We start from the raw sequence: 24,689 nt of genomic DNA, 5'->3' as shown, positions 1-24,689 counted from the left end.
GTGTATGCCAGGAAGCCGTACTGTGGAATGAACTGTGGAAGCTATATGCAGAATGGAATGTATGAGCCATGTGCAGAGTTGAGTGTGCAAGGAGAAAGCTTATATGTCTCTAGGACAATATGTGTTGACCCAAGTGCGTGTCTGTAATGGGATTTGTAGGGGACGGAAAAGACCAACCATGAATGAACATGTAGGGTGCATGTGAAGCTTGCTAAGTGACATTCCCGGCTTGGCTCAGGAGATGAAATTATTTCACAAGCTGGACTTTTATCTCCCAGTAGAGCCATCCCTGATCTATCTGGATTACAGAGTAACTAGCACCGAGCAGGTCGAAGAATCTATTTAAATGAATAGCTTTCAACTGTATTAGAAGTCCTATTTATTTTGTCATTTTCGGATGTTCATCAAACTCTTGAGTGGTGTGAGGCCTCTTTCTGTCCTCTGACCCCACTGCTGCTAAAATGTGCACTCTCTTCCAGCATGCCTGGATCGGGAGAAGTGTGTGTGTGTGTGTGTGTGTGTGTGTGTGTGTGTGTGTGTGTACGTCTGTCTGTCTGTCTGTCTGTCTGTCTGTCTCTCTCTCTCTGTGTTCGTCTCTCTCTCTCTCTCTCTGTGTACGTCTGTGTCTCTGTGTGTGTGTGTGTGTGTGTGTACACGTCTCTCTCTCTCTCTCTGTGTACGTCTGTTTCTCTCTCTCTCTCTCTGTGTACGTCTGTTTCTCTCTCTCTCTCTCTCTCTCTCTCTCTCTCTCTCTCTCTCTGTGTGTGTGTGTGTGTGTGTGAGTATTTAATAGAGGACATACCATTCTGTGAGCTGGTGTGTCTCCTAGCTTAGCAGTTAGCTTTTTACTCATTAACAACATACGTATCACTGGGAGGCAGCCGGAGTCTTATGTTTCTTTCTGTTGGAGCAGAGGAAAGTGATGGGGATCTTCTCAGGCATCTAAACTCTCCCCATGCCACAATCCTCATCATGCCAAGTGCAGTGGCCTTGGGGTTTCTGGAAGGAGACCTATCTCTTAACGCGTCCTCTGAAAGAGGATCTTTTCCAGTCTTGATCTTTTCCAATCCTGTGACTTTTGGTCAGGTTGGGAGGAGGACAGAGGAGCTGGAGACAGCCATGTCTGCAAATGCAGTGAAGCTGCTGGGTCAGCAGCAGAGGTCTGTTCTCAGCAGTAAGCACTGGGGCAGGATGGAGAGTTGGGACACAAGGTTTTCTTTGGGCCGGTGCTTTGGGAAGAGTAGTGACAGCAGTAGGAGTCTGCCGAGGAAGGAGAGAGGCTCAAAGGTGTAATTGCCACTGTTTCATCCAACGCTGTCATTGTCCTTTCATGTTTGGAGGGAACATTGATGGTAATAACCCATCAGTGTCACATAACGTAACGTGTCACATATTGATTCATTTAACCTTCACAGTGACTTTCCCAGTTTGGCTGCCATATGCTTACCATTTGATAGGTAAAGGAAGTGAGAAAGGTTATGCACCCTGTCTACCACAATACACACCAAAGGCTGCTAGGTCAGCAGAGGGAGAAACCGTTAGAACGCAATAGTCATATACTGTCAGTCCTTGTGTTCCCCACCTTTGTGATGCAGAAATCTCTCCCTCTCTCTCTCTCTCTCTCTCTCTCTCTCTCTCTCTCTCTCTCCCTCCCTCCCTCCCTCCCTCTCTCCCTCCCTCCCTCCCTCCCTCCCTCTCTCTCTCTCTCTCTCTCTCTCTCCCTCTCTCCCTCTCTCTCTCTCTCCCTCCCTCCCTCCCCCTAGAAACCTCAGTCTCTGAATCTCACTCCAGACTTTGTCAAAGTCCACAGCCCCAGGGTGTCCTTGCTGCCATCTGTTGTCACCTTGCAATTGCCAGACAGCAGGGCAGGCCTGGAGAGTCTGTAAGATTGGACCCAGGAGGAGTGAGCTTTGCCACCCTAGGACTTCTGGGGTCTGAGCATTTCATGTTTGCCTGTCCCTGGTCCTTCCTTTCTCTGTGCAATGATTGGCTATATCGAAGTCGGCCAAGCCTCCACATGGGTATAGACGTGTCTACTGCACTATTTCAGAGGCAAAGGAAGAATGGGATGGAAGAAGTCCATATATCTCCCCGAGAGAGATGTGGACACACTCTGAGGTGTGAGAATGTGCTGTTGGGTAAGCAGGCTTGGTATGTCTTGACCACCAGGAGCTGGAGGTTGGTTATAGTTTCTGGGGCAGTGTAGCCTGACACCCAAGATGATCCTTGGAGCTGAACGTGACAGTGAACCAAAAATTGAGTTCACCTCTCCCTGACAGCCAGCAAGAATTTCTTGTCTCCCCACCCCCATCATCTGAGACTTCCTCATCCCCTAAAGCCTTCCCATTTCAGACATGCTTTCTGCCTGTGAAAGCATGTGACACAAGCCATTGCTTTATTGAGGGTGACATCATAGGGGACTTTTCAGGGAGGAGAGGATTTTCCCTACTCTCCCTAGAGTCATTACAAAAGGAAAGTACCAGCTACAGAATGAAAGGGTTTTCTTCCAGTCTCTGTTAATATAGAAAAATTTCAAATCATGCACAGATGTGATGAAGTTTGCTGAAGGGGAGAATGCACAGGTGACTTGTGGCTTTAAAGACATAGTCTCTGTCCTTTTTAAATTTGTGGGAGACCATCTGAGTTCATGCAACAATTGAGTTCTTCCCAGCTCCAAATTATGATCAGTGTTAAGCTGAAGGAGTGTATTGGTTCTGAAGCAGAAGGAAGGCTCCAGGGCAGATAATAAACTATGTAAGAATTGCCAACTATAGGTAGAATATTTACTGGATTTAATTTTCTAAATTTGGCCTCTGAGCCAAAAAAAAAATTTACAGGATTTTTATCATCTCTCTTCATCTCCAACCTTATGCCCTCAAATTTTACTTGTTATTAATATTTAAAACCCATCACTCTGTATGAATCATTGGCTATAAAAAGACATAAAATTTTGCTCTTTCCATTTCAGACACCTATTTCTTCAACTCTATACTGTAATATATATGTGTGTGTGTGTGTGTGTGTGTGTGTGTGTGTGTGTGTGTGTGTGTGTGTGTATAATCTCATGTCAGAAGTCTATGCTTGCAGTTTCTCCCCACCCTTGTCATAACTAGTTTGTTCAGGTGCCATGCAGCCCAGGGGCTGTCACTCTTGTTTTTTTGTTGTTTTTTCCTTCACTGCCAGCCTTTTCTCTAGCCTGACTACAAATTATGTCTTACTTAACCTATATTCAACCATCATTCTGCTGCCAAGGCACATTTGCCAACTGTAGGTTTTCCAGACTTTGATTGGTTCATTTTAGTGGTGATGGGTTAGATAAGATGCATCCCTTTCCAGCCAATGCTCCTCTCCTTATCAACGCAACCTTGTTCTGCCTGTCAGGAGGGGAAGGATCGGCTTTCAATTTAGCTGTCCCTGTGGCTACCCTGTTTAAATGCCTTCGTCTCCTGACCTGGGATTTTGCAGCACTGGAGAATCAGAATGGAGCATGCTTTAGCCCTGGATGGCTGCTCAGAAATACTGAATCCTGGTTGGCTGGATAGTCTTGAGAAAGACCACTGGCTCTTGGTTTTACTACTGTGCTAAAGCATTTTAGTGCCTTAACCATGTCAGGAGGTAGCTGGGAGAGGTGAATTGGGGAAGAAATGTCAACGTGCCCAGAATCACTAAGTGCTGGGCAAATATCAGGAGAGCCTGTGATGGTGAAGGTGATGATGGCCATGTTTTCAAGGTCATTAAATTATTTATGTTTCCTATTTCCAGGAAGCCTGTTAGCGAGTTGTTCTTACAAACGTGTTATTAGAATTTGAGCTTAAGCCCAGTTTTTAAAAATTAAGAATATCTTTCCCTTCTAGAACTGCCACTTATTTGCCAGTGGCTCTGGATGGGTGGGGTCACCAAGGCGACACATGTCCCCATTCTGTCTACTCCACCCCCTTTAATTGTTTAAGTGGAACGGATCTCCTCCAATCTCTTTCCTATGGAGAGATGGGGAGGGCTACAAAGGGATTGTTAGCTCTGAGTGCCTCTACAAAAGGCCAAATCCTTGGTTCCTACCATGGGGCCTGGGAATTGCACTCATAACCACCCTCTCAGCTCACTGATGGTCACACCCTTGAACAGAACACCTCCCCGGGACCATCGTCTTTCAGTTGAGTGCTTTGTAGAGCATCAGGCTCTGAGATAGAGAGATTGAAAGATCAGCTGTGTTAAGTTTTACATTTCTGGGCAAAGGGTCTAACTCTCCAACCCTCAGTTTCCCTTTCTCTCAAATTGTGAAACTGAAAGTATTGACTTCATAGAAATCAAGCAAAACGAAATACACACAACAAAAATGGTTTCTGAGATGTAACAGGTACTTCTGAAATATTTGTTGCTATAATTATTTTCATTCATATATTCCAACAGTGAGAGTACTGTTTATCTGATGGTACAGGAGAAACTTGATTCGTAGGAGTATTGGGACTTGTATCTATGGGTGTGGGTGGGGTAGCCTTTGCTACCAAAAACTATGAGGGTACTCCAGACCTAGAATTCGAGGAGCTGTCCACCTCAGTGTTTCCAGTAGTTCATTCTCTCAAGGAACCTCCAGTTTATAGGTTATCCAAGTCCATTACCAGCTACAAGATGTGGGGGTACAGGTACCTGCTGCAATGTGGGTTGGCACCAATGTAAGAAGGAGTCCCTCCTGACAGGGCCCCAGGTTGAGGGAAAGCAGCACTCAGAACAGAATTTATAGAGGAAGTGGCTATGAGCAGGGTCAGTAGATAAGCAGAATGCCACATCTAGCTTATATTAAGTTCTCCACAAATGGTAGCCATTAATGTTATTATTTAATGCTCTGCTCACAACAGGGATTCAATATATTTTTTGGATTGACCGACTGCCTAGCTGGCAGTACAAACAAATGAGGAGTGTTTTATTATTACCATTTCTTCTTACCCAGTAGGGCCTCAGGTTGGTGCTGAACTGGGCTCAGTGCTCCATCTATCATGGAGGAGGGCAATACCACTACGTGTGAATTATCAGCCTAATATTTTCTCCCTGACATACAGCACAGCACACAGAAGAACAAGCCCTCCCCGAATCAGCTTCCTGAAGGGAAGGGGTTTTTCACAAAGTGTAGTTGCAGGAAAGAGAACTCATGGCTTGTTTTAAAAGGATATGAAATCAAATTCGTATCAGTTTGAGTAATCCCAGTATCTCGTGTTGATTAACCTTATTCATAATCACACCCAATAACTCCATGAATGGCTGGATTAATTTAGGCTCTACTGTATGCCAAGAGCTGTATTTAAACCTCACAAAAATCTTAGAATCTCATCAAGTAGGATCTATGATCTCTCTTCTCCCCATTATTAAGCCAGAGAAACAAGAAACAGAGAGAAAAGTAGTATGATATCTGAACTCACAAAGAACTTTGGATTTGAACTTGGTGAGTCTGTCCCATATTCTTATCCTCAGCCAATGCACCTCTGGCCTTACTGTGTATTGTAAGTTAGATCCACAGTAGCTTTGGTGGTCAAAGTCAGGGTGAATTTTAGGCATTATAGGTTACAGATGTCAAGGTGTGTTCCTGAAAAGAATTCTTCTCGAGGTCCAGCTATGAGTCCTTAGAACATGATGACACTGTGCAGCTTCAGGCTTCTTGTTAGTAGGTACCAGGGCTTCCCTCTGCCTCGTAGGTGGGGTACCATGTGTTGACTGTGGGCCACACCTCTTGCATTTGTTAGTCCCTCTAGCTCTTAGGATCCACCCCATATGAAATCATTCCCCACCACTCTCTGTCCCTCACTCTGCTCGGCCCTTATTTATGCTATCATTCCCTGAACAAAATTTCTCAGTTCAGTTATCCATCATCTGTTGCCTCTTGTCACACAAGACAGGGGCTCTGCTTCTTTCTGCAGTGTGCCCAGATCACCAAGCCATCCCTCTGGCTCTGAATGAATGTTTGCAGACTCAGACAAATGGAGGCTCTTAAGATGCAGGCTCATTGCTCTAGCTTTGCAGATAAGGAAACTACAACTCAGAGAAGTTCAGCAGCTTCACTAAGTTATACAACTAACAAGGCTCCAATTCTTATGATAGATACCCTCCTGGGTCCCAGAATTTCTTTATTTTCAGCTTCTCGTTCCTAAAATACTCAGGACTCTGACAACCAGTTCTGTGGGTGAATGCTTTTCCTTGCTGCGACTCCTTGGCCTGTCATCTCTTCCGGCAAATCTCTGCATTCATAATTCTTCTTTTTTATCCAAACCTTGGTCTCTTTACCTGGAAATTTTTTTTACTTTTTTTCTTATTCCTCATTGATTTATTAGCATAAGCCGTTTTTAGCTCATTATTATAATAAATCTATTAATTCTTAGTGATTACAATCAGCATTAATCACATTTAACCTTACGCTCTCACACAACGCAAGGTGGAGATTCACTTTGGCTGTGGCAGTCTCCGGCAGCTCTCCCAGCAGAAGTCTGGATGGCCCTTTGAAAGAGGCCCTTGGGCTTTCATCTGCTAGGGTTCCTGCTCTAACATGCTTGCCCAGTGACTAGAAAATGGGCTCTTAAAGGTTTTGGTGGATCTTTCTACTTTATAACTCGATCAGGCGAGTCACAGGGTCTCCCCTGAGCCATAATGCCCTATATTCCCCACTCGATTAAAAGATCGGGTGGTAGACCTCCAGACAGTTTCATCCCCTGGCCTCTCTCCAGGACATGACAGCAAGTGAGAGGACATTTGTTCAAATGCTCTGTACTTGTTGTCATGCTGGGTACTACCTGTCCCCAGTCTGTACTTCCTGATCTACTTCCTTTACAGCTCTGTACTTCCTGTCCTATTTTTGGAGTTGGAAGTATATCTTTTAACTTATTTGATAGTTATCCTTTGTACATGGAAATTAGGAAACTGTGTCTACCCAGTAGAGTCAGACACTGTCCTTTAAAATACTTGGACAGGTGAGGGACCATGTAGACATTGTGGCCACTAAGAAGAACTGGCCACTGTGTCAGGGAGGCTTCTTGCTTAGGCCTGGAATGGAGCTCATTTTTCATCTGCATCACTGGGTTCTCTGTCTTTGATCGGAGATGGGATATCTAGTGCCCAGTTCTCATGTCCTAGCATGGAATGGAAAGCTTTAGGACATACAAGTGCCATCATTAGTGGCTGTTAATACAGCAAGAGAGAAGCTTTCCTTTAAACCAGTAATTTGTGCATGGGTTAAAGTACCAATGGCAAAAGCCACGAGTTACCCAACTTCTGGTCTCTTTTTATTAGAATTATTATTAGTTCACATTTACTGAACACTTACTCCATGCCAAGTGCTTTCCATAAATATTTTATTTAACCCCAACTATGGCCTGATGAAGCAGTTACTATTATTCAGCCTATTTATAGATGAGGAAAGGAGTGCTTAAGGGGGTTAAGTGATTTGGCTAAGATCATTGTCATTAATAGAATGGTTAAAATGTGCTGTGACTTCACTTTCCCCTTGTGATAAGCACAGCTGGTGTTTCTCAGTTAGGAGGGAGAAAAAGAGTCCAAACAGGTCCTTTCCTTTGAAAATCTTATTCTTGACTCACAGAGAATGAGAATTAGTAGAAAGACACAATAGATGTGTTAAGAGATACTTGGTCTTCAAAAGTGATGGGAGACTGTGAGAGGGGTTGTAGAGAGGAGTGTTGCATTGAGTTGGGGAAATGAATATGTTCTCAAGGAGAGTCTGTTTGAGGGATGAGCTATAGCAACCGGTGTGTCAGACTGCTGTCCAGCTGAGACAGAGTCAGGCATGTGGACCATATATTTGGCAAATAACACATATGTCCTTTCAATCAATCAATAGTAGGAGATGTGATTGCTTACACAGTTTGGTGTTCATTGGTTTTAAAATAGCTTTGAGGTAATTTTCAGCCTCCATATGTATTCAACAAATGGCCATTGCATATGCTGAGAAAATATGAGAAGGCATAACCAAGTGTGGAGAGTATAGAGGATTTCATAAATAAACTCCAGTTTATTTGTGTGCAAATATATGTTATATCATTGACCAGTCAATCTATTTGGGGAAATGTTGAGAAGATACATGTTTAATATATAATCTGGGAAGCCCTCCACAAGTCTGTGAACTCAGAACAGGATGGAAATGGCTTACCAAAAGTCAGCCATGTTTAAAACTATGACTGTTATATGTAGCTTAAGTCCTACAGTGATGATTGTTTTCAGAAATGTTATCTTGGTGACACAGTGGTTCTGTGGGAACTAGAAGCAGCAAGTCACATAACTTCCACAGTAAGGTGTCTGTGAATTATTGTATTCCAGTGTTCAGATAGTGCTCTCTTCTTTTAAAAGTCAGAAGCTTCTTCATAGCTCATGGTACTAATCATAGTGGGCAGGGCTTCCCAACTCAATGTATCACAAGACGACTTCAACATGTATGCTCAAAGGGTCACTTAATCTATACCATTCATCCTTGAGACTTCCTTTCCAGGTGATTTGACATTATATATGTGTCCACTAAACTTCGTTTACTGTCTAACGCTTTCTGTAACTTTCTCCAGTTCTAGACTTGCTTACTTCTTGATTTTAGTCCACTTGTGATTAGTGCAAACTTTTGATGCCTCTAGTTTCTTTGCTCCTAACCACTCTTTCAAATGGTTAATGACCTTAGCACACTCTGTGCTGTGCTATAGTGTCTTTAAAGGGCTGCTATTTAAAGGCATCTTGGGAGGAATCCCCTGACTCACACATTTGCATATTTGGCCAGTGTGTTTGGGAAGTCAGCAGTTCCAGATAATACTGACAACAGCCTCTTTGCTACAATTGACATTATCCAACTAAGGCTTGCTATACTGTTTTTCCCTCCCCCCCCCCATATATCATTTTTGCTTAGCTTAACAGCTTAGGTCAAAGTCAAGATCAGCCAGCTAATATTGGAGTTATCTAACCCCATACATGCACTCATGTATTCTGAAGCAGACACTTTAAAATGGCAGGAATTTTAAACTCCATTATGAAACATAGTGGGGCTTTGAAATAGAACACCAACAGACAATGTTGTTGAGCAATTAAAAAATAATAAAGCAAACCTGCTTAAATGGCTATAACCTTGCAGGGTCAAAATTATGTCTGCTGCCCTGGGAAGATAAGTGCATGAGAAGTAGGGGAGGGTTTTAAACACACTGGGTGGGCAACAGAAACAGCTTAAGCATAGCTCACATGCCCTTTGCATGTAGTTCGTGGGAGTGGTAGGCGGGGCCTGCTTCTTTCTCCCTTCAGCCCTCATTGCCAGCTCCAAAGCTTTTTGTGTGCTTCTTCTTTCAAACAGAGAAATAAAAGCAATTTCTACCTTACTGGGCCTCATAAAGCGCACTGTCAATCCCTCTGTTGCTCTTGACACCAATGACATTTCATTTCCTCCCTGTTGTAGGTTAGTGCGAGGTTATGATTGACCTTATAGGAGGCATTTGAAGCTCCAGGGAGATAAAAGCGACTGGTTCCTGATTGCATGTTGTTGTACTTAGAGTAGTGCTAGCGTAAGGACCGGGATTAGAACTCTGGACCCTTGTGGCATCCATCTGTTGCTTTTGCTTTCCATAATAAATCTCTGTTCCTGCTAGGATGGTTTGACTTTTACAAGATCTTGATTTCCATTTTAATAATCTCAAGCCTTCCCTTGACTCTGCACAGGAATTAAATTTAAATATGTAGTCTACATTTTATCTTGACATTTTCTTTCGAAGGCAAGAACAAGAAGGAAAAAAGGAGGGGCTAGGTATTCAGTCTTTTCATCATGAGGGCAAACTCCTGTGGAAGTTTTACTTAGATCCTGTTGGGGCAGGTGCAAGACCAAGGATGACTTTCAAAACCCTCCAGGCTCCCTAGTTACCCCTAGAGACACAAGGCAAACCTGCATCCAGTATCCCAAATCTCCATGGAGATCATACCAGTGTCAGCATTAAGCGATGTGACTTAGAGATGGTCTTGTCAGTCTAATTGATCTTGAGTCATTGCCTCTGCTGTCAGAACTGTCTGTCTCCTTACCCATAATCCTCATCACTTTGATAGCCTGTTAGGAATATGGGACTCGGCCCAGCCTTGCCTTCATCCAATAACATTATGAAATTGATACTGACACTTCTATTGGCACTAATTTCTCTAAGAGATTGGAGCCAGAGGACAAGTGGTTTAGCTTCATGGCAGCTAAGCTTTCCAAGTAGATCAAGATGGCCTAAGATTGATTGACCTGTACCCTGAGAAAGGAGGGAGGGAGAACGGAACATAGGAAGAAGAGGGAATGGAAAATCAATGCCTTATTTTTATCTATCATCAAGTGATATTTATTGACTGCCTGAGAAAGACAATGTTCTTTATGGATATTCTGAAAATACACATTTGGCTTCCCCATGGTCTGCCTCCAAAGAGTATTAGAAGGTTACAATAGAAACACATTGCCTAGAGAGAGAGAGCCATTGGCTTACTTCAGACACTGGCCCCTTGCGACTGGAGTCTAAAATGGCTACTGAGTTTATTTTCTCTCACATGTGGTCTTCACACACAGGTTACCTAAGTTATTAGATTGATCATATTATCAAGTCAAAGGATCCCTATAAACAATTAGCTGAAATCACACATACTGAGCAAGCCAGGATGCAGGGCCATCTTCTTCTCAGTAGAATGAGGCCCATCTGGCCTGGACTAACAATTCCTTTTCAGCAGGTTTACTTTCTCACCGGGATGCCCTTTAGCTTAGTGGATGTGTGAAGAAACAGGCTTTCGATGAGGAGATACCATCAGGGTGAGAGGTTTTTATGGAGTGGCTGATTTAATACTATTACACGATCTGGAAATCAGTGCAAGAATAACACTATAAAAATGATTGCAGGAAGCCAGAAAATTGAAGAATATGAGTTTTGATATTAGATGGTTAGATCTTTGAAGCTTTCCCTGACTATTATAGAATCTCCCTCAGACACCTCAACCCTCCCCTCCCCAAGATTGAGTAGTTCACTCATATCTATAACTTTACTTTTTGTGGTTTCAAGTTTCGGTTGGAGATTTCTACACAGAAATTCTAGAAATAAGCAGTTTGTAGATTTTCTTTCTTTCCTTAATATTTTTTCTGAGACAATGCTTAAATATGTAGCCTACACAGACTTTCAAACTCAAACTACTGAATGCTGGGATTATAGATGTGTACCACCATTCGAGTGTAGTCACAGATTTTAAACTGCATATTGTTCTCAGAGCTGTGATGAAATTTCACCCCCAGTGTCTCTTGCTTAGCACATGAATCATTTCTCTGCTCAGTGTATCTGCATTTTATATATTGCCCACACATTAGTTACTAATGAGCATCTCTGTGATCATATTGACTATTACTCTAGTGCTTGTACATGGTTTGTACTATTTGCAGTTTTAGCTACCCACTGAGGTCTTGAAGTGTATTTCTCAAGGATAAGGGGGGCGGGAGGGGGGCAGCTGTATTCAGTCAAGTTTTCAATATCCTTGAAAATACCACACTGAGATGGAAGAAGCAACCAGATTATAAAGAAGTACAAGACATATGTATACACCTGATTACGGAGCTGGTGTTTGTTCATGTATGAATTTGTAAAGTTTCTTCTTCAAACATGTATATGTGTGAGCATGAGCTCATGGGTTTCTAGCTTGGCTATAAGGGTTTGAAGGTGGACATGATGTGGTATCATTGCCTTGCCTCGTGTGGCTAAAGAGGCTTCTTGGGGCTTTCACAGCAGTGGCTGTTTTGGCATGGCATTGGGACCCTGGGAGGAGAGCTGGGGCACCTATGTAACCAAGAGCAGGTACTTCAGTATATAAAGTGTGCCTTATGAGGGAGGAGATTGCAGAGCCGATATGATGCTATTTTAATTGATTTTGGTGTTGTATTTATACCTTCACACACTGGCAATCAATTGACCTCTGTCCTATCGTGCTGCAGTGCTGTTTGAATGAAATGCTTATATCATTTTTATGGCATGTCTGTGAAAGGGATGAGCAAGCCAAGGGATTAATAAAGGCTGCCGAGGCTCTTACTTAAGTGCTATCCAGATGTGTGAGAAAGGAGACAGCCACCAAGGTTCAAGGTTCCTTCAAAGTGATGGCCACTGAAGAAAGAGAGTATATGATCTAGCAGGGAGGTTACTGGAATGGGGTGTGAGTTTTGTTGTAGGAGGAAGATGTGGGCAGGTGGACCTAAAGGCTAAAGTGCAGCTGGGCTTGTGATCAATCTCCAATCTGCTGTCCTTTGTTTCCTTCCTATCTATGTACCTAGTTGCACCTGGAACACTGGGAACATGAGCACTATCACACATGCTTTACCTCATCCCTTATGTATGGCCTGCATAGAGACCCCAGTCTTTTTTCAGAGCTACGTATGGCTCTTGTTCTATCCCTGTAGGCTTGACTTCAAGGTCTACTATATGATGTAGCCATCACTGAATATAAGAACAGGAAATGCCAATGTAGAAAGTTGGTTTGTATTTTGGACCGTAATGATGGGGATCACTTTCTAGTATATGATGTGGGCACATTGCTACAATCCTGGGAAGTTGTCACTGGCAGCTGAATGTCCATAGATTGAATTTCCAATTTCCCCCAGAGCCTGAGACTCCCACACCTTTGTAACCCTTCATGTAATGCTCATTACATCTTGTGTCTGTCACTGCTACTCAGATCCAGGTGCTGCGAGAAAAGCAGATGGGACACATGGCTGAACTATGTCCTGTAAAAGATAAGCTCAGGTCTTAACCTCTGGTTTCTTATTTGGAAAAAAATCTCTGCAGATGGAATTAAGATGTAAATTAAGATAAAGTGATATTGGAGAAGACTGGGCCCTTAATCTCAGCTGACTGCTGGCCTTGGAAAGAGAGCAGATAGACTGACACATTGGAAAATTCCATGTGATGAGGTTAGAAAGCCATGCGATCCCTGAGATTGGAGTGAGGCACCTTCAAGCTGTATGTGTGCCATGAATTTCTAGCCAGCTACAAAGAGGCAAAGGAAGATTCTACCCCGTGTCCCAGGGAGCATGGCTCTGTCAACACCTCTCTCTCAGTTGCCCATCCTCCAAAGATGTGAGAAAACACATTTGTGTTGTTTCAAAGCCACCTATTTTGTGGTATTTGCTAACAGCAGCCCTTGGGAAAGAACACATTTACAGAGGCAATGCTTACAAACGTCAGGCATAGGGCTTGGACAAGGTATACTTTCGAATTTCTTACTCTGTTAAAAAGGCCTGACTAGGAACTTTAAGAACAGTCCAAGGATATACAGTTCTTGAGTGTATGGAATTTGTGGTCTAGAGACTTCCAAGACTTGGTTCAGGGAAGGAAAAGAGAGGGGGGCACTGCGGACCTCAGGGCCATCTCATCACAAGATGAATTCAAATGTAGATTTTCCTATAAGGGAAATCCTATAACCTCTCCACGTTAAATATCGTGGACTTGTTCAGAGATGTGTCCACAGAGACATCCTGGCCATCGTTACAGAATGGATAATTGTATCCCAAGTCTTGAGACCTGCATTTATAGAGTAGTTGGAGGTAATGCTGAGTCTTGGTAGCTAGCTGGGCCTGGGAGATTGACACGAACAGATTCCAGCGCCTGCTTCAAGCAGCCACAGGTAAAGGATACAGAGCAACCAGGGCCTTTGCTAGGGCAGGACTGGACTGTGCAGCCAGAGAGTGTGTAATTCAGGGCACCTGTAGCCTCAGCAGTACTGCTGTGGGAACCTTGACCTCTGTGGGAATCGGTCAGTGAACTCATTAGTTCAATCCCAGGGACTGCTGAGAAAGGCAAGCCTGAGAGTCCAGGCATTGCGATATGGTTTTATTGGAAATGCATGGGGTTGATTTTGACCTTGCACAGCTTCTATGAGGCACAGTTTCTCTATGTCTACATCTGTTTTACTTTTCTTGCCATGTATATGTGTACCCGCTGTTTATAAATCATGTCTAAGTCTCTAAACTTAGGACAGAGAAAGTTATAATATCCCCTCCACCAATAACTTTTAATTAATTAATTAATTAATTAACATCCCAAGTGCAACCCTTTCTAGGGCCCTACCCCATTGAGACCCTCTCCCACTCCCCATCTCCTTCTTCTCTGAGAGGGTGGGGCTCCCTTGGGCATCAACCACTCTGGTACATCAAGTCTCTGCCAGATTAGGCACATCTTCTCTCACTGAGGACAGACAAGGCAGCCCTGTTGGGGAACAGTCAGCCTACAGCTTTAGAGAGAGCCTCTGCTCCAATTGTTGGGGGACTCATATGCATATTGAGCTGTACATCTACTGTATATGTGCTAGGGCCCTCACCCCAGTCCATGTGTGTTCTTTGGTTCCACCGACAACTTCTATGACCTCCTTGGTGGGGAGTCTTTGTAACTCCCAGCAATGCTGCTGTTGTGCATTGAGATGCATGGTCATCTTTTTATTTGTTTCTGGAGGGAACTTGATGTGACCTCCAAGCAATAGGCAGAGAGGCAGAATATTGATTTTTGCCTTGACTGTATGGTGGCTTACCTTGACAGTTAGCTCTCAGTTTCCTCACCTGGGAAATGGGAATGCCATCCTTCCTTATCTTGAGTGTGTCTTAGGGTTGTGTTAGTGATAAAGCCCATAGGTAGGGAAGAGGCTTGTAAGCAAATACTTTTTCCAGAGTTCTGAATGATTTCCTTGATAGAGATCATATGTTTGTTATTGGTGGGAAGAGTCTACACTGGTTGTTTCCAGGTTCTTTGCATCTTATTGAAGGAACTGAAGTAAGTATATATAGATTGCAAAGTAGCAGGAAAACTTTATTCAAAAGCAAAGTGAGATTATGGACCAGAAATGTGTTGTTCAGACTGATAGTGGACCACTGAGTGAAAAAAACCCCAACTATTTTAAGGACCTTGATTCTTATTTGGGACTTCCTCTTGGGGTGTTCAATAGAAGGACGGGGTTTGTTGCTAAGGGTGGAGCAGGCAGTTTTGTTTGGCTTGACAAGCTTGGATTATGCTTACTGTGCATGCCTCTTCCCATGATGCTTCTCATTTTAATCAGATGCACACTCAATTATGCATTGGTAAATAATGGATTCTTCTTAAAAGTTCACTTAGAGGATATAACTTTCCTTTTGCATATATGTCCCCCCCACACACCAACTGAAGCCCGATCAGCATATGCCTCCTCTGCTTTTTATGTTTTCTTTGCATATTTATCTGTGTTAGGGTGTTGGATACACTGAAACTGGAGTTAGAGTCAGTTGTCAGCTACCATATAGGTGGGTGCTGGGAATCGGACCCAGGTCCTTTGGAAGAGCAGCCAGTGAGCTCTTAGCACCTGAGCCATCTCTTGTAATCATCATCTTAAGATATGTGGGACATGTTTAGACAGAAATGGAGTGATACCAAGGGGTTGCTAAAGGTAGTAACTTATTTCTATTATTAAAGTATGTATGTATGTATGTATGTATGTATGTATGTATGTATGTATGCAGCCAGATGCATATGGGAGCTGCAGGTTGTCAATAGATTCAATATACACTGTTAATATGTATGCACAATACATACAGCTAAGGGTCCTAGGTTGCCAAAATGCATTGTTAGAACAGATATGTTCATAGCCCAAACCAAGTGGAGTCCTAAGTAGCTAAGGTATTCTCATGCTTCCCTACTTCAGGTTAAATGAACCAAATCAAAAGATCCTCCATTCTAAATGTCCTATGATTTTGAAGTTTTACTGTTCTACCCTCACTTGGGATTCCTAAGGACTCTCATATGTCTTTACTTAGTGGGAATGTATTTTGAACAAGGAGGAAATGTCCTTTGGTCTGAGATGAAATGATATGATTTGTGTACTGGGCAAGCTGAGTAGGAATGCTTAGGGCTTAGAAGTGAGTTTAGCATCTCTGAATAGATTGCAAAAGCTACCAGGTATACATGATCTCCTACCAGTAATTCCAGGCTTGTTTTTAGTATCTCCAGTTTAGGGGCCATGTTGTTTGAGAAAGTTTCCACTCTGGACTTCAGACTGAGGATGAATGCAAGTGTACCTTGAGGCAGGTAGAGGAGATGGAACACAGACCACGGCGTCTTATAGTTCTGATCTGCAGCATGAAACTGCCACTTACTAGCTGTGTGGCCTTAGGCAGTTTACTTAATTTTTCGGATTCTATTTGTAGGACTGAGTCCCAGTGAACACTGTGTGAGATCATAGATACTGAAAGTCCAGTGTAGCATCTACAGTCCCTGAATGTTTAGCAAGCACTTACTATTGTTACTCCGATTTATCACAGAGTTTTGAAGGCTATCACTCTGGGGAAAGAATTAGATTTTCTACAGGTGGCCATATGTCAGGGCATCACTCCACATGTGTTCAAGAATGCTTCGAGAGAGCAGCCTGAACATGTTTTGACTGTGCATGATGACCTTCTCATTGGGAAGCCCCGTGTAGCAACAATGCCCATGAGGCTCCAGGTTTCTCCTAAAAAAGGTTTTTCTTCTCTCCAGCCCCCATTGTCTGTCTCTTCTTTCTAACTCATCAGACCTCACTGTCAGTTAAAAGAAGTTCCAGCTGAAACCATCCAGGGTCAAACAGTGGGCTTTTGAAATAGTGGCTCTTCCACTCGTGAATGAGGAAAGTCAGAGACATCTGGGCTCAGCTTGTGGGAACTGAGGCTCACATTCTCTTTGATAATGGTGTACAGTTTAGTTAGTGCAAAAAAAGCTGCATGAGAGAGAGAGGGAGAGGGAGAGAAGAGGAGAGAGGAAGAAGGGGAGAGGGGGGTAAGGGGAGAGGGAGAGGGAGAGGGAGAGGGAGAGGGAGAGGGGGAGGGAGAGGGAGAGGGAGAGGGAGAGGGAGGAGACAGTGATTCGACCTGGCTGTGCCACTGCACTGTAAATTCAGTTGATGTTTCCCTTCAGCTCCTAAAAGTCCCCAACCTGAGAGGAGTAGGGGAGCTGTAGATACATCTTATGGGAAATAAGTGCTCCATTTTGGTATAATGTTGGCTTCTTTTTGCATATATCTATGTGTGTAGTGTGAATGTTTGCTTGCATATATATATATATATATATATATATATATATATATATATATATATATAAGAGTGCACATGAAGGCCCAAAGCTGATGTAGAGAGCTTTCCTTGATTGCTTTGTACTTAATTACAGGGTTTCCCAATTGTATGCCGAGCTTGCCTATATAGCTAGTCCAGCTAATCAACTTGTCCTGAGAATCTCTGTCTCCACCTCTGAGTGCTGGAATTAAAAGCTGGTTGCCGTACCTATCCTGCATTTAGGATCATAGGGATTCAAACTGTTCCTTGCAGAACAAGTGCTTTAATGCCTGCGCCATCTCCCTAGCCTTCTTGTTGAATTGTGTGTAGTAATGATACAACAGTGAGTGGAGCTGAGTTAAGAAATGTCCAGACTTGAGCTAAGAACTCTGTTGCCAGGCCTTGGACAAAGAACACCAGCATTTTGGATTCTAATCATCTTAGATATGCAATTGGAAGGTAATTTTCTTCCTGTTGATGCACATCTGCACACCCAGTCTTTGGAGGAGGAGGCTGACTGCCTTTCCTCCAGGCTGAAACCTTTTTTTCTACTCCCTGACCCTGATGCTTCTGGCCATCCCTTTGCCCTTGAATTTTCAGTTGCTTCTAATCACTACAACTTGGTGTTGCAATTTTCTAGCTCTAAAGTTTTCCAGGGAAATGTGATTTTCTTTTCCCTGTACAAGGTCAGTGCCCTTATAAATGGATCTGAACTGGCTGTTAAGACTAGTAGAACTGGAAGCGTCTGGCATAGTTCAATGGTACTCATCTAGCACGCATGAGGGGTTGGGCTTCTCATCTCCAGCATAACACACACACACACACACACACACATACACACACACACACACACACACACACACACACACACACACACACAATGTATCTGGGGAAGGTACCATTCTCATAAGCAGATTCTGGAGCCTAAACCAACATAGGGGCAGTGGGATAAACTCAGACTTGGACTTGGAATACCAGATAGACATGGCTGTATCTACTGTTTATTAACTGGGTGACCTTGGGCAAATTATAAAACCTTGAGCTTCAATTTCCTCAGCCGTATCGCATCGGATAAGAGGATCAACCCCCAGGGCTGGTTTCGATGACTGAGTGAGATAAAGGAACCAAGTCTTTAGAATACCAGTCTGCTTTCTCTTTCCTTAAGCATGTTCGTAGGCTGGTTGATCAGAGGCATCATTTTCAATCACTAAGATATCTCGGGGCTCTGAATGCTGTGAAGCATGAACACTGCCTTTGGTTCCTGTAAGGGCTAGGAGGGAATTGGAGCCAGAGAATTAAGCTTGCCTTTTGGGAAATGCTTCTGGGAGAGGAGCCGAGTAGTGAGGAGGGCATGCCTTGTTGGGCAGCCTGCAGAACCTCCTGTGCCCTAGAGGTCACTCTGGGCAAAGTCTGTCCAGATGCTGGAGGAAGCAGAGGAGAGGGCCCACTGGATCTGGCCAGGAATCGAAGGCGGTGACTTCTCCGCAGGAATGCTCCTGGGCACAGCCTCTCTTCACTTGGCTTCTGTCCCACATCTGCCAATAAAAATTAAGAAATTGATTTTCTTTTGTTTGCCTCTGAGGACCAGGCTCTTTTTATGAGATAGTAAACGGAATCCCTCTCTAAGCATGGCTGGACTTTTAATTGTGTTTGTTGTGCTTCCCCTTCTTCCTGTTTATGAGTTCCTGCTCCCAGATTTGTTGATGCAGAACTCACACACCAGGGACATGTCAGTGTTTGGTTTTTATCAGTGGGAAAAGCTTGAGGTTTTTGAAAACTCACTTTCTTAATGCAAAGGTTGAGTTGTTTAGCTTCGTGCCGACACACTGAAAAGGCACCAGGCTCATTCAGGCTTCTTTTACTTCTCATGGCCTGTCTTGTTCAGGGTCTCACTCCACGGACAGCTGGAAACGAACGTGCATCTTTGGGGCGAAGGGTAGAGAGGAGGCACTGCGAGATGAGTTGCCTCAATGAGACCAGCACAAACTTATCCTCTGAATGAAAGATCACTTTTGTAGAGGTGTGTGCATGCTTGTGTGTGTGTATGTCTATGTGTGCATGTGTGCCCATGTGAGTGTGTGTGTGTGTGTGTATGAGTGTATGTGTGCATGTGTGTTCATGTGAGTGTGTGTGTCTGTGTGAGAGTGTGTGCATGTGTGTTCATGTGAGTATGAGTGTGTGTGTGTGTGTGAGTGTGTGCATATGTGTCCATGTGAGTGTATGTGTGTGTATGTGTGTTCCATGTGAGCGTGAGTATGTGTATGTGTGTGTGTGAGTGTGTGCATATGTGTCCATGTGAGTGTATGTGTGTGTATTTGAGTATGTGCATGTGTGTCCATGTGACTGTGTGTGTCAGTGTGTGTATGTGAGAGTGTGTATGTATGTGTGTGTCCATGTGAGTGTGTGTGTGTGTGAGAGTGTGTGCATGTGTGTCCATGTGAGTGTGTGTATGAGTGTATGCGTGCATGTGTGTTCATGTGAATGTGTGTATGTGTGTTCCATGTGAGTGTGAGTGTGTGTATGTGTGAGTGTTTACATATGTGTCCATGTGAGTGTATGCATGCATGTGTGTCCATGTGAGTGTATGTGTGTATGTGAGTGTTTGCATATGTGTCCATGTGAGTGTGTGTGTGTGTGTGTGTGTGAGTGTATGCGTGCATGTGTGTTCATGTGAGTGTGTGTGTGTGAGAGTGTGTGCATGTGTGTTCATGTGAGTGTGTGTGTGAGTGTGTGTGTGAGTGTATGCATGCATGTGTGTTCATGTGAGTGTGTGTGTGAGTGTGTGCATGTGTGTCCATGTGAGTGTGTGTGTGTGTGTGTGAGTGTGTGTGTGAGTGTATGCATGTGTAGCCTAGGAATTGACCTTAGGTGTTCTTGCTTATCATTCTTCACCTCTCCAATCTGAGACAAGGCCACTCACTGAGCCTGGAGTTCACTAACTGGCTAGACCAGATGTCCAGAAAGTCCTCAGAACCCCCTATTTTCATCTCTCAGTGCTGTAATCACAGACAGGCACACGGGTTTTTTTTTTTAATGTATGTGTTGGAAATCCAAATTTAGGCCTCATGCATGCACAACATGCACTTTACCCATTGAAACATCTCCCCAGCCCTTGCAGAAGTTTCTTCAAGAGGGAGTAAAGCATTAAAATGGTCTAAATGAAAAGACCCAAAGAATGTGTTAATTATGGAGAGTCAGTATTGCCCCCACCAAGCTTAACAGCTTAAAACAACAGATCTGTATCTCCAAGATCTACTGGTCCCACTCAGAGATGCTAAGAGACTGGAGCTCTGCCTCATGCTCTCCCACGTGCCAACACTGGGAGAAGGAAATGTGTCCTCATGGGAGAGCCGAATCTTCTCCACTGATTACTGGCGTCTAAAGGAGCAGAGGAGAGCGCTGCATGCCTTCCAGGTGTGCAGAAAACTGCTGTACCTCAGATGCCTGGAAGCACTTGGCAAATGTGCTCCCATGACCACAACTCCTAAAAGACCTTTCAGAGTGGGTAGAGGAGGTTACCCTCCCTTCCCTCTTTGGAAAGAAGTTTAAGGATAAAGGAATGACCATATATGTGAATGAGTTATGGACCTTCTGCTTCAGAGTTCAGCTCTAAACTCGACTGATCAAAGCTGCCTTTCACAGGTGAGCCCAGGGCTTGCAGATACTTGGTCATTTATCCTTAGCCACATTGGATCAGAAATCTTATATTCTATATAGGCTCTTGCACTCATACCCTGTTCTGTGTGTGTCCTAACAGGCCAGTTAAACTGTGAAGGTGCTGACTTGATTTTCCCCTTCCACTGTGTATGAGCCGTCCTATCCCCCTTTCTCCCTTTGTATTACTGAAGACAGTTTTCTCTGAAGTCCTCAGAGATTTCCCTGGAACAGCCCTGCTCCTGAGGGTCCTCCTGGTGACTTACAGCCCTGGATCTTTCCTCTGCAATTGGAGTTCTGCCCACCTGGATAGGAGTTCACTATGTGCTCTTTCTAGGGTTACATCTCTGAGAACCCAGATACCACCATGGAATCAGCCACTTATAAATATCTCAGTCACTCCCAGGTCTCCACCAGTTTGGCTCCTTCTCCTTACCTATTTCAGATATGGGCAGCTTCAAGAAAACAGTGGAAAGTTCCATATGAATCAGAGGCTTTTTTCTATTCTTCTTAATGGTCCCCTTTGGGACACCTTAATAAATTCTTTACTTCTGTAATCAAGATAAGATGGGACCACAAGTCTGTGACTTTTACTCTGACTGGCATGAGAGCTGTCAGAGTTGGAACAAAAATTAGCTTCTAGGGTGAAATGTTGGTGCCTCCACTCATAGGTTACCGAAAGGGTGTTTGTAAAAAGGTTTTCATGTGGTAGGAAGACATTAATTTATGTGTTGCCGGGGATTGAAGAGTCTCATGTGTGCTAGGCAAGTTCTCTACCACTAATACAGGCCTGGCCTGTTTTCCTCTTCAAACCTTGTTTTGAGGCATGGTCTCATTATGCAGCTGGACTCTCTGCAACTATCAATCCTCCTGTCTTTGCCTCCCCAGTGCTGAGATTAGAGGAAAGCATCATGGTGCTTTGTTGAGAGGCTTTTTGTTTTGATTGCAGTTCTGAGGATCAAACCAAGGGCCTTTCATATGCTAGGCAAGTGCTTTACACTGAACTACATACTCTCAGAACAGAGGTTGGCTTTTTCAAAACATTTAGTTTTTTTTTTAATTTATTATCCCCGCTTTTAGAGAAATTTTAGATTAACAACACTGAATGGAAGGCACACAAGTCCCCTTATTGCCTTTGTCCTCATATATGCACTCCTTCTTAGTTATGAACACAGCCCACGGTTATACCATGATGAATCTGAGACTTGCCTTATTTACCCAGGATCAGGGCTGCTGTGTACTCAGAACAATCATCTCCAGGTAAGCCCCATGGTGCCATAGTTCCATTCAGACACTGCTAGTTTCAGCCATAGGCAGGCAGGGATGATGAGTTTTAGTTCACATCCTTAGGAGGAATGGGTATATGCTCAGTTTATTGGCTTTTATTTCAGAGTGAGGATGATTAAGAGGGTGTTGTATAGTAGACACTGGACTGATGCTACCATGTCCTATTCCGATTGTGGACATGGTTTAATAAGAATATTTGGCAGTGCTGGGCAAAGATGATGATGAATTATCTGCAGTCTATCTGGGTGAGTGCAATTGAGGTGATTTATCCCTCTCCCAATTTTCAGGAGTCAAGGAGAATACCTTTCAAATACATCTCAGGCTCTTGCCATTAAAGGTAGCGGCTTACATGGAGTATAGGGTGCGAGAATGCATCCTTTGTCCCTTTGAGCAAAACATTTCTACAATCTTCTCCTCCTGCAGGCAGTGCCAGGAGATGGTTCTGTGCGCAGGCCCTAGTGTGTGTGTGTGTGTGTGTGTGTGTGTGTGTGTGTGTGTGTGTGTGTGTAGAATCCATGTTGAAAATTCATATTCTCTTCCCCTCATTCCCAGGACTCTTTTTAAACTGTCGTTTCATCTTGGTGTAAAATTTTACTTTTTCTTCTTGGTTTTATTTCTTTCCTTTCAGTTTTATTTTTGGAAGATTTTCTTGACTTCCTAAACTCTTTATCGACTTCAAAATGCTCATGACTCAAGGTTTCAAAGACCCTTTCCTGCTTTCAAATTGTTCACCTCTTAATATTGCCTTGTTTAACAGATGTGATGTCCTATTTACGTCTTAGACCATTGGTTCTTGTTTTCATTTTCTGAGCTTTCTGCCTTGTCTATTGGTTCTTGCTTTGGTTTTCTAAGTTTTCTGCCTCGTCCATTGCCCCTGTTTCTGCCAACTCCCGACTGCCCATCTTGTGTGCAAGGAACTCTTCTGAGATATCTGGTGGTCTCGCATACAGCACTGTCTCTCTGTATTTAGGAACTGAGCAGTGGAAAGCTGAAAGGATTCCAGGTTGTGTGCCCGAGGTTGTCATGCTCACTGCCAGCTTCACTGCGAAAGGATTCCAGGGTGGCTTTTCATCAGGAAAAGAAAAAAAAAAGTCAACATCTGGAAGCCTTCTTTCTGACTTTCTGTGGATGGGTCTTCTCACATCCTCTAGTACCAGGATGAGTGGATATTGGAAAGTGGTAGGCAGGCTGTGCACAAATGTGATTGTTGTAGGAATAGGAAGAAAGGGCTGAGCTCTGTGCTTCATCCAAGTACTCCCGTGTCCTTTGATTCATCTTCTGTAGGAATACATTGCTCCTCTTTGGATACCTTCCTCCTGGTACACACACTCCCAACAGGGACACGCCAATAGTGCTCTCCCATTTTGCTCTGAGTCACTGCCCGCTTTTGATGTATTTTTCAACTTCCCAACTTCCCAAATGTTGTTCAAATGTCTTGCTTATTCTCATCTCTTTCTCCTAGTGCAGTAATATTTCTTCAATTCTTTTGTATTTCAGTGATGGTTTTGGGGGCAGCTAATACAAGGGCTTAGTGTTCCTCATTTCACTGCAACTCACCATGGAAGTTTTTCCCAATGAGTTTCTGAGGAACCTGTTTGCAGGACCACATTCCGTTTTGCAAGACAGGTGATTACTCTGGGTATTTGGGCAACCACTTATTGCCACTTTTGTACAGAGTCTCTAGACACCATCAGCCATTTGTCATGGGTTGGAATAAGCCTGCCTGTGCTGACGGAGTGGAATCCAGGGTCCGCCGTTTGCATTTACCAGTCTTCCATTTAGTTCTGCCTCATTGGCGCTTCACCTCGCTGTTTGATGGGAAATATTCTCTCCATAAACTTCAGTAAGATGTAATGGATTTCTGCAGTGGAAATATTGTTCAAGCCGCAAAACCAAATCGCAGCAGGCGCTTTGTCTGGGGACCCTGTGTCTAGCAAAGCAGCCACTTAAAACGCCAGTTGTACGAAGCCACAAACAGTCACAGCTAATTCCCTTTACAGGGGTTTTCATTGTATGTATGGATGAATCACACCACCAAACACAATCATTGTTCTGCTAAGACTGCAGCATTAATTATCTCTGTCAACTTGTGCTTGGGAGTCACCTACACACTGGGTTTCTTCTTAGAGTTAGAAAGTGGAGTGGTGGGGGTGGGGATGCAATTGGTGATGATGTAGTGTGCATGCTTTGTAGTCACTGGGACAATGTAGATGTTTCAAGAGTAGAGCAGCTATCACAGCTACACCAGGCTAACAGTGGTATAGCCTAAATACTGTCATTTGCAAAAAAAAAAATGGCATAAGAGAGGCAACACTGTAAAGAAGATAGTACAGAGACCAGCAGAAGCCATATCATATCCTCTGGAAAGTGAATGGCCATGCTGAAGGTCATGGAGCCTCCAATCTCCTAATCATAGGTTCTGGTCATGGCTGTATACCACAGCACATGGAGAACCGTAAGAATCTTGATGCCCAGGTGGCACCACAAACTACCTAAAAAGAACTTTTGAGGTGACACTGGAGTTTTGCATAAATGCATGTGTGTGGATCTCTCTCTTTCTCTCTCTCTCTCTCTCTCTCTCTCTCTCTCTCTGTGTGTGTGTGTGTGTGTGTGTGTGTGTGTGTGTGTGTGAGGTTAGCATTGGGTGTCTCCCTTAATCACTTTCTACCTTATTTTCTTTAGAAAGGGTCTATTAGCT

At 43.6% G+C, this 24,689-nt stretch overlaps 1 protein-coding gene across 8 annotated transcripts in view; it reads left to right on the top strand.

Annotated features, from left to right (window-relative positions):
- The window catches only part of Ntrk3 (neurotrophic receptor tyrosine kinase 3), a 387,384-nt gene that overhangs the window by 191,702 nt on the left and 170,993 nt on the right, over positions 1-24,689 (top strand). The gene's annotated exons all lie outside the window — the stretch shown is intronic.

Source organism: Rattus norvegicus, chromosome 1 (assembly GCF_036323735.1).
Source record: "Rattus norvegicus strain BN/NHsdMcwi chromosome 1, GRCr8, whole genome shotgun sequence".
Taxonomy (NCBI): domain Eukaryota; kingdom Metazoa; phylum Chordata; class Mammalia; order Rodentia; family Muridae; genus Rattus; species Rattus norvegicus.
This window is presented reverse-complemented; position numbering and strand designations above follow the sequence as displayed.